The sequence below is a fragment of the Dreissena polymorpha genome, chromosome 1, assembly GCF_020536995.1.
Source record: "Dreissena polymorpha isolate Duluth1 chromosome 1, UMN_Dpol_1.0, whole genome shotgun sequence".
In the NCBI taxonomy this organism is placed as follows: Eukaryota; Metazoa; Mollusca; class Bivalvia; order Myida; family Dreissenidae; genus Dreissena; species Dreissena polymorpha.
Genome location: NC_068355.1, coordinates 191,047,901 through 191,062,849, shown reverse-complemented (window position 1 = coordinate 191,062,849; position 14,949 = coordinate 191,047,901). Strand labels below are relative to the sequence as shown.

Genomic DNA, 14,949 nt, shown 5'->3' with positions numbered 1-14,949 from the left:
TACTGTTTCCTCACAAATATCATTACTAAATCGAAAATGTGCGAATCTGAAACAACTTTTTTAATTTTGTCAAGTTACCAAAACGTGAAAAAGGCCCCTTTAACAGAGAAAGCCTAAATGTTATATTTTTACACATGAAAAGCATCATTGTTCAAACAAAAATATATTTTATATATTCGGTGACCTTGAAATAGAGGTAGAAACTTAAATTGAAAACAAAAGTTAAAGTATTGTTTTGTTTTTTTTTTTCACTTTATAGTCTCAAATCCACCGTATACAATGTTTGTTATGAGGTGAAAGTATATTTAACTACATTATTGTGTTCGAAAAAACAATGTTACTACATGTATGTGATATCACAACATATGTGTCCCCACATTACTTATAACGAATGTATTTCTTCGTCAGCGATATGTTGATATTTGATTTTGACGCAGTTTTCTTTCTACACATTCAAATAACATTGTAACATCCGCGTCATACGAAAATTAGTCTCAAGGCATATGCGGCCAGATTAGCTCAAACCCAGCCCTTCGCACTTGCGCAGTCTGATAATGGGCTGCGCTTTCCTATATGTAAAAAAGCACGCAAGGTTTCGTGGTAGCCCCTGAGTATCTTTTTCAATATGCATACCCTGACAAGACTGCGCGGATGCTCAGGCTTGGCTATAACTACGCTGGCAGCATATTGCATAAGACTCATTTCCGCATGACGTTGGTCTTTACAATCTCATTGCGTCTTGTAAATGGAACATCAGCAAAGGATAATTTCTTATTGAAAATTGAAGTAACACTGTGTTATTTATAAACACCTATTATTAATTAAAGTGCCAATGTACCTATTAGCTTAATACTCGGCACAATTTTAAAGGGACTGTCAACCACTAATAACGAAAAAAGAAAAGTTCTTAAATACCGTATTTTTTTTACAATTGTTAGTTTATATTGATTAAAATATCACGACTGGTATATTATATTACATGAAAAAGTTCATATTTTCAGTATATTCGGTAATAAAATTTCGCGATGTGAAATCGAAAGTACATCGCAAAAATAGGTTACATAACGATATACACACTATAAATAACGCAAGTAGATTGATCATTTTATATATAAAATATATACAATTCACTACGCATGTACAATTTGCATTCCTGGGTTTACCACGTGACGATGATGACCAATCTACTGGCGTTATTTATAGTTAACTGGTAGTTACCTGGTAGACATACCCAGTAAAATTTATTACCAAATATACCGAAAATATGAAAACTTAACAACTTTTTTCAAGTAATGTTATATATCAGTCGTGATATTTTAATCAATATAAACTAATAATTGTATAAAAATACGGTATTTTACAACTTTTCTTTTCTTCGTCGTCGTGGTTGACAGTCACTTTAAAAATTACATGTTTATATCATATATCGTTTTCAGAAAATCTATTTTTACTACTTCAATCGAGTAAAAAAGGAAGATTATGAATGTAGATTGGAGCATCTAAGGATGGGTTAAACGTGTATGGGAAGTAAATAATAAATTTGAAAATGGATCTTAAACCATCACATATTTTTTATTCACAAGATTCTATCAATAATTTTTTTGATAAGCGATCATCGCACAACAGAACAAAACTTGGAGAAACCTTGGATAGCATCTGTGAAGGAAGGTAAGTCAAAACATCAATTACGAATGTTTATTAATATAATTGTTGCTTTTTTCACATGATGGTAGAAGTTAAAATTGCAACTAAGAAGTATACTTTGAAATGTTAAATGTTACGTATTTGTATTCATAATGACTGCATTTATTACAGCTATTTGTATTGATTGTTTTCATAAAAAATGCGCCTCCAAAATATTATTAAGATCAAAGATTGTATTTGAAAAAGCTTAGGGACGCAAAAGACAAACATAAATAGCTGTTAAATAAAACACGCACATAATTTAATGTATAACGTGAAAAGCTCACCAACATTTTCCCTTGCCATGTTAAAAAAGAACGGGGTTTAGCCCATTATGACACGGTACGATTTTCACTGCTAATCGAACATAAAATTGTCTGCTTTAAAGCCGGCTTCGGATTTTAGACTTTTATATACTGATCACCTATTCTTTTTCTTGTAACTTTAAGTTTCGTTTAGGGTGTTTTTCTAGTTATTTATATTTGCATAGTTATATAGGTGTATTATAAAAAATAAGTCGATAATAATTTCCAATTTTCAGATGTCATGCATTGTCAATTCCAACCATAACGGTGGTAAAACTTGATGGAAAATGGGTTACCGCAGACAATCGACGCCTATGGGTTTTTCATCAGCTGAAAAGGCTTGGAAAATGCGACACAATACCGGTACGCATTTCACCATATATACCCGCAGCAAAGCTGACATCGAATAACTGGGGGACGTCCGTTTGCGTTCGTGGACCTGCAGGAGGGTATTGGCATAACGCACCAACACCACCTACTGGTTTTGCATATAAGTCTGTACCAACACGGATGACAACTGCACTGAAATCCAACGTTGAACATTCATCTCCACTTACGAAACGTTCGACTTCAGATAGTTTGCAAACCAACCCTATAAGAAGTGGTTTGCACTCGACCTACAAAGCCCAAGTCCCAGCTACTCCAATAAGGTATCCGTTATCCAAATGGCCGACCTTTTCCGATATCAGTAAGGCACACGATGATCATAGTCATCGATAAACACGCACTTCAGTATCGCAAAACAGTGATCAGAGAAGTTATGAGAAGCAAGGTGGGCTTTCCGTATCGCAGGACCTTGATCAGCATGGCAATTATTCAAAGCAAGGAGCTTGTTCAGTGTCACAATACCGTAATCATTTGAGTGCTTGTACAAAGCAAGGTAATCCTTCAATATCAACGAACAAAGACTCTTCAGTTTACCACAACTTCGCTCGTGCTGTAGAACCTAACCCGTACGCACCAGAACCACACTATATCTTGCCAACAAGCCGGAATTATCCATTCACGACTGAGGATGATTGTGATCGATTCATTTACGATGAAGATTATGATGATTTCAATGAAGAGGAACACTATGATGGATTTACAATGGAGGAAGAGTGTGATCAATTTACGACTGAGGAAGATTTTGATAGATTTACGGCTGAGGACGATTATTATCAAGTTACGACTGAGGACAACTATGATCAAGTTACGGTTAAGGGTGACTATGATAATTTTTCGACCGATTGTGATCAATTTATGGCTGAGGACGATTGTGATCAATTTACGACTGAAGACGACTATGATCAATTTACGCCTGAGTACGATTATGATCATTCTACCACTGAGGAAGATTATGATTTATACACGTGTGAGGGTGACCAATATGATTATTATGACTATTAACTTTAAATCAAATTCTTAACAAAAATAGTAACTGTGAATGTATGTCATTATCGCTGTACGAGCGTTCAAAATATGTATGCAAAAATATATTGATCGTGATACAGCGCTTAATTTGTTTCAATGGATATTGTATTTCAATTAAAAATAAAACTGAATATATCAATTTAAGTATAAGGTATTTTTACTTGTACAATATAAGGTATTTTATTTTCAAATTCGTTAATGCTTTATTAATAAATCACATAATCTATTTAAAAAGCCCAATACCCAATTAGACAATCTGATTTAAGGGTTCTGCTTTTAACTGAAGTATTTGTATACATAGCCTGTAAGAGACTGTAAGATAAATTTACATGTACTACCATAACCCATATATCGCACAAGCATGACTGAATAATAACTTAGTAGTTACAAACATCGCATGTTATATTGAATACTAGTAGTTGCATAAAAAATAAGCTGGTCGGTTCATCTAAATGGGCTTTTTAAATCTAAACATTGCACAATATCTCTCTAAATATGCGAACCACTTACACATTTATTGAAGACTGTACTTTATCAATTATTATTAATAACAATTCACTTTACGATACAGCACTCTAAATTCTTTCACTTGCATGTCAACGTTAACTATTTGAAGAGCAGCTTACCCAAAAATTATATCGTATTATACAGTTTACGGAAATTGTGTGGTAGCAATACGGCTGATTAAAATAGAAATGCTATTTTAAGACATTTATCGTTTTGGATTCCAAATATAAAAAAGATCAAATTTTGTGTTGTGAAATGTGAATATCAAATATATGATCTCAGGAAAATATTTATTCACTTGTGTTGACAGAAATAAACAACTATTTAATAGCAGGGAAGAACTACTTATAAGCAAGAAATAATTGGCTTGATGGTTCTTAGATATTATTCATTCAAATAATTGAGTATAACAGTTGTCTTTCTTACAATTAAATGACGCCCCGGAATAAATTTAGTTGTAGTTTTTCTAAATTCTTATATTTCTAATAATTTTATCAATGAAAAATAACACAGACGTTTTAGGAAGGGCAGATGAGTTTACGAGATACGAGATACGCTACAAACTTGGTTGATGTTTGGTTTACACTATAAGACAAAATTGCTTTTATATATTTTCGAAATTAATATTTTAACAATGTACCCACAAAACTTCTTATTAGATTTGAATGTTGACAACGCATTTTACATTAAATAACATACAATTTAAAATGTATTATTCTTGACGATTTTGTTAATAGTAATTTTCAAAGTATCAATATTATTATTTAGTGTACATTAAAACAATTGAACACTTATGATTACGTACTTATTTATACTAAACAATGGTGGCGTATTGGCTTGAACACAAACTATAAGCTACACAAAAATATAGTGTAATAATGCTTACAAATGTTATACATTTAAAAAGAGCATTTGTATATAGCGCTAAAAACCTATAAAACTTCAATAACAAATGTTATATATTAAAAGAGAACATCTGTAAATAACGCTAAATAAACAATACAACTTGTCCAGAAGCGATCTAAATTACCGTTTGATAACAATATTCGTTCACAGCAGGGTTGCAATGGACTCATTTTTCCGCAATATACCGGAATGATTCATGAAACATATCATCAGGACCTATTCCCTGATTTGGAAAAACGGGATATCATTGTAGGAGGTGTTTGCGTCTTCCATACTATTGATACGGCTTTCGACTCATAGAGATGAAGCAAAAGTACATCGGTCGTTATGTTAAGAGATAAATATGAGGTGCCTTTATATCGATATAGACAAAGAAACTGCTGAGACACGTTGTCTCTTGATCTTCGACAAAATGCAGAAATCGAGATACCAACCCCATATACATTGTTTAATAATTCATTGACGATAAACATATATGATGACGGTCGACATCTTGTGTTCTTAATTATCGTACTTGTTTCTCCTACGGCGTATGTCGTAAGTTCAACTTCGTTACCAGACGCCGAAAACAACCTCTTCAAATTTATTCGTTTTGTAGTGTATAAGCAATTGTACACTTGCCTTAAATAAACGACTAGCGAGTTGTAGTGAAAATTGTGCTCCTTATAATTATTATTCCCTGTCATTATTCCTATATATAAAAGGGTTGCTGGCAATTATATATCTTAACTATTAGACAAGCATCGAAAAATGAACAGCAAAATCACAAATTAGATGCGACATTCTTTAATACTTAATATATTCAATATAATATATTACAATTGATTTTACGCAATAATATTAACAACCTATAAGTTTTTTTTAGCTAAATATAAGTATTAATGATATTGGAATAAACTTTTGCTTGATTTTATGAAAATGAAATGTATTGCGTGAGAATTAAATTTTTTAAATAACTTAGGTTAATGGTTCGTTCCAAAACACATTGTTTTAAAATTTTGCATAATCAATGTACTGAAGATAATACATCATTGCTCCACTTTAATGTCAACAGAAAAAGTTAACCCATCTACATGAAAGGATACTTTATATGCGTGAACCAAGACCGTTAAACTTTGATTGGTCGAAATCTGTGTAATTTTCTTGGGGTTCCAATGTATTTCACCTTAAACTGTCAGATCACGTGTTTTGCACGTAATGTAACAAAACACGCTATGCATAAATTATAAATAGCACTGATATTATCGTACATGTACCGTTAAAGCCACGTAAATACTCAAAATCAACGAATATATTTCGTAACTATATTGTCACACAGAAAATAAAAACCAGCATTTAAATATCGTTCAATCTTTGCTAAGAGACCACATCTAGCGTTGAAATGTTGGCTTTTGCTATAAGGAACACTGATTTTTTATTGATTAACTTTATTTTACAAAATATTTTATCAAAAAGTCGTTGATTATGAGTATTTATGTGGCTTTAAATATATGAATACTGAAACTTTAAGATACTTTTTTGTCATAATCCATTATAATTTTATTTACTGGAATTGTCCGATTGTCTCTTGAATACATGGAAATACATACAACACAACGTTACACGTATAGATTATTTAAATGTGGTCAACGCCTTGGAGCGGCGAATAGAAATTAATTAGGATTCAACCAGTTAAAATTAAAAAAAAACATACCTAACACTTAACACTGAAGTTATAACTTAAAAGGAAATCTAAACGCTTGACAACATACACATTATTCACCAGACACACACACATCAATATGATTAACTCGGGGGTCAACGAATTGAAACAGCCAGTTCAACACATAAGAGGCTTGAAACTGTTGAATGGGAGACATGTGTAGCTAAGCATTGACTATATAACACTTTACCTCCAATTAAAAATCGAGCAACGAGAATATTAATTTGATTGAATTGCAATTGAATTTCTCAATACTTATGTTCATCTGACAACAGAAATACAACTTTCTACTGTCAGATAAATTCTTGTTGCCACGATTTCAGAACATAAAATCATAAATAGAAATTCAAATTCATCGTAATGAAGCTCAGGAAGTAGTTGTAATATACCGTTTTCAATACCTAATAAGACAACTTTTATGTATTTGAAGACAAAGTTAAATGACTTCTTGCGGTTATTCCTCGTCGGCATATGAAGTGTCAAACACACAGATTATTAGTAAAAGATTGAGATTTGCTACGGTCATTAGAGTATACAATGTTGCACCCCTTTTGTAAATGGCATCATAAAAGTTACTAGTGCTTCAACTTCTAAGAGTAATATGTTCATGAAGTAATATGTATGCTGTTGTATTTTCTGTAGTTAAGGACAAAGAAATACGTGAACAATCACAAAACAGTTATACATGTTTCACAATATTTTTGTGTAACATTTACGTTATTGGACGATGTTGCGTCGGTTCAAGCACATCATACGTAACCATGCAATGTTTCACAAAACGGGGTAGCGATGAAGGTTACATTGTATCACTTTGAAATACCTTATATTTATGTTTACACATTAGATGATTACAAAAAGTGTAATTTTGGCAATCAGATTGTCTCTAAACATGTATAACAGGCAACTGTGTTTGTTTAATATTTTGTGTAAGCAAAAAAGATTTACACATTTGCATTTTTAAAAACGTTTTATCTACGAAATATATATGAAATAACCGATTTAACTACTCGACTGTCTAGTTTAATATATCGGGTTACAAAACTTAATTGTCTGGTATTATAAGAAAAATATTTCATTTACAATTTAACGTTCATTTATTCGCATGACACATATATTGTTATACACGCTCTTTAAAGACTGTTTAAATTAAATAAAATGCAGATTAGGCCGTCGGAAATTCATTATTCGCAAAATTCGATAAGCGGTATGTTCGATTCTAAATCGAGTTATAGTAGAAGACTCATAGGGGAAACTTTGGACATAATTTGTGAGGGAATGTACGTGTTTGCTTATGACGTGTTCACGAAATGTGAATTACAATAGTTATTCCATAAAATCAAAAGCTTTTGACTTATATTATGGGTAATCTATTCATCGCTCTTGCTTCCGACAAAACGTTATACTTATCCAGCTGCATATATTCGTATCATATTTAACTAAGCATAAAATATGTTGTTTTTGTCTGTGTTTTTTAAGCTGCAGCATCCAATCGATACCTTCTATAACCGTTGTCGTGCACGACGGCAATTGGATGACGGTGGACAATCGTCGCCTCTGGGTTTTCAAAGAGTTAGAACGGCTCGGAAAATGCGATCGTGTAGACGTTGAGGTCGCGTAGAGCATCCCATCTGCAAAACTGACAACGAAAAATGGTGGTGTCAAAATTGACGTCCGTGGCTCACCTGGCGGAACATGGTACGCTAAACCAGGGGGACATGCGTATACGGGAGCTTACCGCGTTTAAGTGAGAAAGTCAGAGCAAAACTTCAAAGATGGCGTCGTTTGTTGGATTTTTCTAAAGGAAGGGAGGATATTTTCAACCGGTAAGCCCGTTTGAATTTATAATTATTTTAAATGAATACGCCGTTTCGGCTCTCTGGTGTTTGAGCTTCCCTCGGTTTTTTGTTTCAAGATCGTAGACGTCGGGATAAAAAAGTTATTGAAGGAAAACCGTCCACAAATCTGTTGTCTCTTTACGTGACGTTCGAGAAATGTGATGTTCATTTTCTCTTATAATACACAGTATTGACGCACGTGTACGGTAAAATATAACTAAAACCATGATTATTTCATTTTCCCGACGCTGTTTTATCTCTTATAACTAATTTATTGCCAAAAACTATTGGTTTAACCCCTCTTTTTGGAACTGACTTTATTTTAAGCACATTTTGGGACATGACTTCCAAATGACCAACACCGCTCATACCTATGTAAGAAAGTTATACACGAACTTTCTGTCGTGAATGAATTTACGACTGATATGCATGCTTTAAAGAACGTTTCCTCTGTTTAAATGTATACCTCTTTGATACTTTTTCAAAGATACGAAACCTCAAGCTGCATTACAAAAGATGAAACACTTGTATTGTTATAAACTGCTATTATACTGTGTTATAAAGTGGGGAGCTTCACTTTTTTGCAATATACATGTACTATTAAGCAGCATAGCGCCCTTTTTGGAAGGGATATTATGTTAGTTTAAACCTATTTATTTTAGCTCGATTGCATCGAAAGCCTAAGGCTTATATAAACGCTCTCGAGTCCTAGAACCAGTAGTTGGTGTCTTTGGGGGAGATCTAAAGAACGCTCCCACTATGGGGATCGAACCCTTGACCTCCCAGTCGCTAGGCGGACACCATATCCATAACACCACGGCGACCTACTAAAATAATATTATGTTCCGATGTTATGTAATCGACTTACCGGTTCGGAATCAATTTTAAACGAATTGGCGGGTACACACAGCAGCGGATAATTAGCCAGGTTAAAAATAGATTTTACAACCGGTGATGTTGGTTTTGACACACGACGCATATACATTTATGAATGAAAGGCTTCATGAACGTTGACGTCGCTCTTGGTTACCAGAAAAATTCCCACGCACGGATTTCAACCGTCATTGTTTACAATCAATTAAGTGCACAAGTACTGGAATTGGTATAGCGTTTTTAAAGGCGTATGACCAGCGCGTGTGCCGGGAAAACAGGGCTTAATGTATTTTTTTGTTCAGCTCCATAATATTTATTTAAAATCTGAATGAAAAAAATGTCCGTGAACATTAATCCGATGTTAATTTTTGAAAATATTGAGGCGTTCATTAATTTTTTTATCTAAAACGAAGCATTAATACTCATATAAAAAAAACCGGCGTATTGCATGTCAGTGTCGAAGACATGAAATTATTCCGAAAGAAAGCAATAAGAGGTTCAATATGAGCAAGTCTCGCTGCGCACGATTACGCTCTTACTTCTCGTATATATTTGACCCTTATGGGTCTTGGCAAATACCTAGTGTTTTATTTTGCTTAATCTAAATTAAGTTATGCATCTATATGTACTATTAAGCAGCATAGCGCCCTTTTTGGAAGGGATATTATGTTCCAACCGCAGTTAAAAACGAATTCACGACTTATGCGCTTAATTATAATTCTGAATTTCATTGCGGTCAATTAAATTTCAGTAAAAAAGTAAACATAATAGTGTCATGGGCTCACGGCCTTTGAAATGCATATTGAGATTCAGTACTACTATTGTACCATTATCTCTATTGTGTAAAGAAGATTGTGAACTCTTTATGAAGTGAATTGAAACAAAAAAATACTAGACTGTTATATTCATTTAAGGTCAACACAGGGTGACAATAATGCTTGCAATTATAGAAAATAACGAATAAGTTTTTCGTCTGGTTTCCAACTTACTTCCGACAGCCCTATAAAAATATTTCAGAGGCAGAAGATCGAGTATATTACATATTTTGACATATTTTGATCGTTTGAAAAAGGAAATTCCGCATACCGAATCCTAATATCTGGCATGCGTAATTTAATGCATTTCACGGTCTTGATAACACTGTGTAAGCTATACATGTGTTTTGTAAAACGTATGTACATACCTGTGTTTGAATGTGCCTAAAACGGAATCATATGCTTACTATTTCCAGGTAGCAACGTAACAAGACGCTGAGACGTTGTGACGTTCAGAATGCCAAGGTTCAAGAAAAAAGCGTCACTAAGTGTGTACCGCTCAAGAAAGCGGAAGGTTCCTGAAAACACATCCTTCATGCAAATGTAAACCAGGATCCGGGATCAGCAGTCATTACCAGGTAGTTTCGAGAACCTCGCGGTATGCAGTGTTTGATGACTGGAACTTTGATTTTGATTTTGATCGATTCACGCTAAATGACGGATTTGATTTGTTTTAAAGGGGCCTTTTCACAGATTTTGGCATTTTTTAACTTATTCATTAAATGCTTTATATTGATAAATGTAAACATTGGATCGTAAAAGCTCCAGTAAAAAATCAAGAATAAAATTTAAAAAAAGGAAAAGAACATTGCCCGGAGCAGGTTTCGAACCAGTGACCCCTGGAGTCCTGCCAGAGTCCTGAAGTAAAAACGCTTTAGCCTACTGAACTATTCCGCCAAGTACACATACTTGACGTATTTTATACCTTATATAAGCAATCTTCGTAGTTTCACAAAATTTAACGACAAAAACAGAACTCTCCAAATTATTCAATCGTTTCGCGTTGCAACGCTTTATAATTTTTAGGTTTTAAAATCGTCAAAAGATGCATATAATGGCTATATTAGACCATGGTAAATGTTCAGTATTACTGTTTCCTTACAAATATCATAACTAAAACGAAAATTTGCGAATCTGAAACAACTTTTATCAATTTTGTCAATTTACCAAAGCGTGAAAAGATCCCTTTAATATTTTGCTTTTGTCGTCAACTATGACAAACGCATGTGTATATGTGAATATGAAGTTTGTTTTTAAGAGTACAAAGTTTGATTTCGCACATATTTATTCTTGTTGTCGTTTTTATTATGTAATATATTGAACTATTGTTTTTTTTAAATGAGAAGATAAAACAATGTGTTTAAATAAATCGTAAAAACGTGGATGTTATGTTAACATCTTACAGGCTTGTAGATAGAATCATGCAAAGTCAAGACACCTTAAGTTTGATTTATGTGTATAATGAGGTATGAAATATTAATCAAATCTTCAATATAAAAAGGGTAACAGTTGGCAGATAAATGTTTATTCGGTAGGATTAAGTGGTTAGAACGAACTGTTGGTTATCGTTATTCAAACAATTTAGATATTTATTTGATGAAAATCAATAACTGTGTGTATTATTTAATGATCAGAGAATAAACAAAATACGAAAACACTTCTGAATTTGTGTAGTTGCCAAACTTTTTCAGAAAATGGACATTGTAATCCCAAGAAAATGGAAATCCCGTGGTGTTACTATAATTAGAGCCTCATATTGTATTTAAGAAAAAAGCTATTTTTATAAGTTATGTGAAAGTTACAGCCAGTGTCATTATAATGAGACTTTTTTTTAGGTCATAGTGACTTTATCAAGAACGTGTATAATTTCACTGCTGGTGTATTTTCTGGGCTTCCAAATAGTGATGAATGTACACAACCACCAAACAGTCGCGTTTTGTTTTCAAGATGTTGATTTAAAATGAATTCTAAATTCTTAAGTATACCCGGAGTATGCTAATATATTTAATTATAAGCAAATAGTTCCTATCCAGGTCCTTTTTGAGATGGGTGACCAAATGCCATACATTTAGCTACACTACAAGAACACATGACAAACACACACACGCGCTCGCGCGCACACGCGCACACATACCGGTTTATATCACATGGAGAGGTCCTTTGTTCCGTACCAACACACCGAGGTCTACCCCTATTTGATGAAATATTTGAATGATAAATATAGACAGGCAACAGTTTTGGTAACTTAAACCCATGCATCAATTGTATTTTTCAATATTTTGCATTTTAAGATACGAGTATTCTACATACATTGTGAGGTGAATACCTCGGGATGTCCCACACAGAGCACACATGTATCAGGTTATCATTTAGAGGTACCATCAAACAATGTTTTTTTTACGTATTCTTCATCACACAGATGTATACCTTAATCAAATTATGCCTAATTCAATTAACAAATTTGGTGTATCACAAAGAAGACTTTTGGAGGTGTGTCGATCGGTCCAATTTTTTTTGTTATTTTGCCTTTAAGTGTATAGCCTCAAAATTTAATCCAGGAAGGCCCCCGAAAATTGGTTCGCAGCAATTTTTCGTGGTCAGTTGCGTTACGCTAAACCATCTTTTTGTTTATTTAGGCCTTTTTCAATTTCATTCGACAGTATTTTGTGCTTTTTAATGCGTATTCTAATGTGTGTACGGACTAACTCATGAATATTAGTTTAAAGATATTAATATCTATAAATATAATCCACAAGAAACGTCGATTTAAAACAGTTTATTCCTCCAAAAAATACTCCCAAACATTTTTATGACAAAAAGTAGTTTCAAAATGTATTTACACTTCGAACAATGTCAAGTTCAGACAATATCATCTGGAAACAAGAGTGCCAAACTGTCATAGGATACGCCCTTTTGAAGGTTTTGGACATCATCTAGACACAACTTCTGACCAAATTTGGTGAAGATCGGATCAAAACTACTTCAATTAGAGAGCAGACACCATGCTAAATGCTTGAAATGCACTAAGTGACCTCATGACCTAGTTTTTGACCCGGCATGACCCATATTTGAACTTTACCTAAATATCATGTACACAAAAAAAACTACTTCAATTAAGAGAGCGGACACCATGCTAAATCCTTGAAATGCACTTGGTTATCCAGTGACCTAGTATTTGACCCAGCATAAACCATATTCGAACTTGACCTAAATATTGTCTAGATACACTTTCTGACCAAATTTGGTGAAGATCGGATGAAAACTTCTTCAGTTAGAGAGCGGAAACCATACTTAATCCTGAAATGCACTAAGTGACCCCGCGACCTAGTTTTTGACTCGACATGACCCATATTCAAACTTAACCTAGATATTGTCTAGATACAACTTCTGACCAAGTTTGGTGAAGATCAGATGAAAACTATTTGAAATAGAGAGCAGAAACTGCTGTGGAAACCGCCCGTCCACCCACCGGCGGCGTCCACCCGCCCGCCAAGGGTGAAACTATAATACGTCCCGTTTTGAAAAACGGGCGTATAAAAAATCAAATTATAGATGTATATTATGAAAATCAAGCACTTACTTTCTTCAGACACAAATTATATAGAAGAGTCAATACCACAACATGAAAACGTTTAAGCAAAATATATTCATACATGAAACAATGCCTTAACCCTCCCACCTAGAACAAATGTCAAGTTCAGAATATCATCAGGAAAAAATCTAATTACAATTGTATATTATAAAAATCAAAGACTTAATTTCTTCTGACACAAAGTATATAGAAGAGTGAATACCACAACATGAAAACATTTAAGCAAAATATCTTCATACATGACACAATGCTTTAATCATCACACATAGAACTAATGTCAAGTTCAGACAATATCATCTGAAAACAAGAGATGTGTTTGTCGTAAACACAATGCCCCTTCTGCGCCGCTTTGAAGTGATATATTTGACCATTGACATTGAAGGATGACCTTGACCTTTTACCACTCAAAATGTGCAGCTCCACGAGATACACATGCATGCCAAATATCAAGTTGCTATCTGAAGGGACATAGAAGTTATGAGCATTTTTTTAAAACTAAATGCGAAACCTAAACGCAAAGTGTGACGGAAAGACAGACAGACAGACGGACGGTCCGATCACTATATGCCCTCTATCGGGGGGCATAAAAATCAAATTAATATACATGTCACAATGCCTTAACCATAAAGAAAACATAACAACAATTGTGCAAGTATGATCTGTTAATAAAGAAAATGGTCCAATGTTTCAAAGGAATTTAGTAACTCATAAACTATTGCAGAGTAAGTAAAACATGTCTATTGAGAGTGGAGAAAAAATAGACCTTGTTGTACAGTGTTACTTGCTAACAAAAACATGGTCAATTCGGTTCGCAACTCCGAACTAAAGTAAATTCTACAATGGAAATCAATTTGACGAGCTTTGCAAAAATTAAGAATTTGGTCGTATGAATAGTTATCTTCAGCCAGAAAAAATCCAACTGTTTTACACGTGTTTATAACAAATACCACCATCTTGTTTTCATACGAGTAATGCCCCCTCCCAATTTTGTATTATTTCTTTTAAGCATTGCTGCTTTGCATATAACAATATTGATTTAAGTATGGAGTATATGGCGTGTAAATTACTGTTTTTCAACCAACCGAAACCATTTTTACAAAAAATATATATATTTATGTAGAAAATTGTAGAGAATCTTCGTCTAAACATGCCATTTCAAATATCATAAATGAAAACGGATCTCAGATTTACTCTTCTTATAAACATATGTATAGCTCTGGCATCAGAGATATGAAATAGATTTTTTCTGAAGTAAATCTGAATGGAAATCAATATGACGAGCTATGCAAAAATTAAGAAGTTGGTCGTATGAATAGTT

At 33.6% G+C, this 14,949-nt stretch overlaps 2 protein-coding genes across 2 annotated transcripts in view; both read left to right on the top strand.

Annotated features, from left to right (window-relative positions):
• Window positions 1-14,949, top strand: part of LOC127865236 (uncharacterized) — a 236,843-nt gene that overhangs the window by 147,503 nt on the left and 74,391 nt on the right. The gene's annotated exons all lie outside the window — the stretch shown is intronic.
• LOC127864357 (uncharacterized) overlaps window positions 1-14,949 on the top strand; it is a 117,820-nt gene that overhangs the window by 31,741 nt on the left and 71,130 nt on the right. The gene's annotated exons all lie outside the window — the stretch shown is intronic.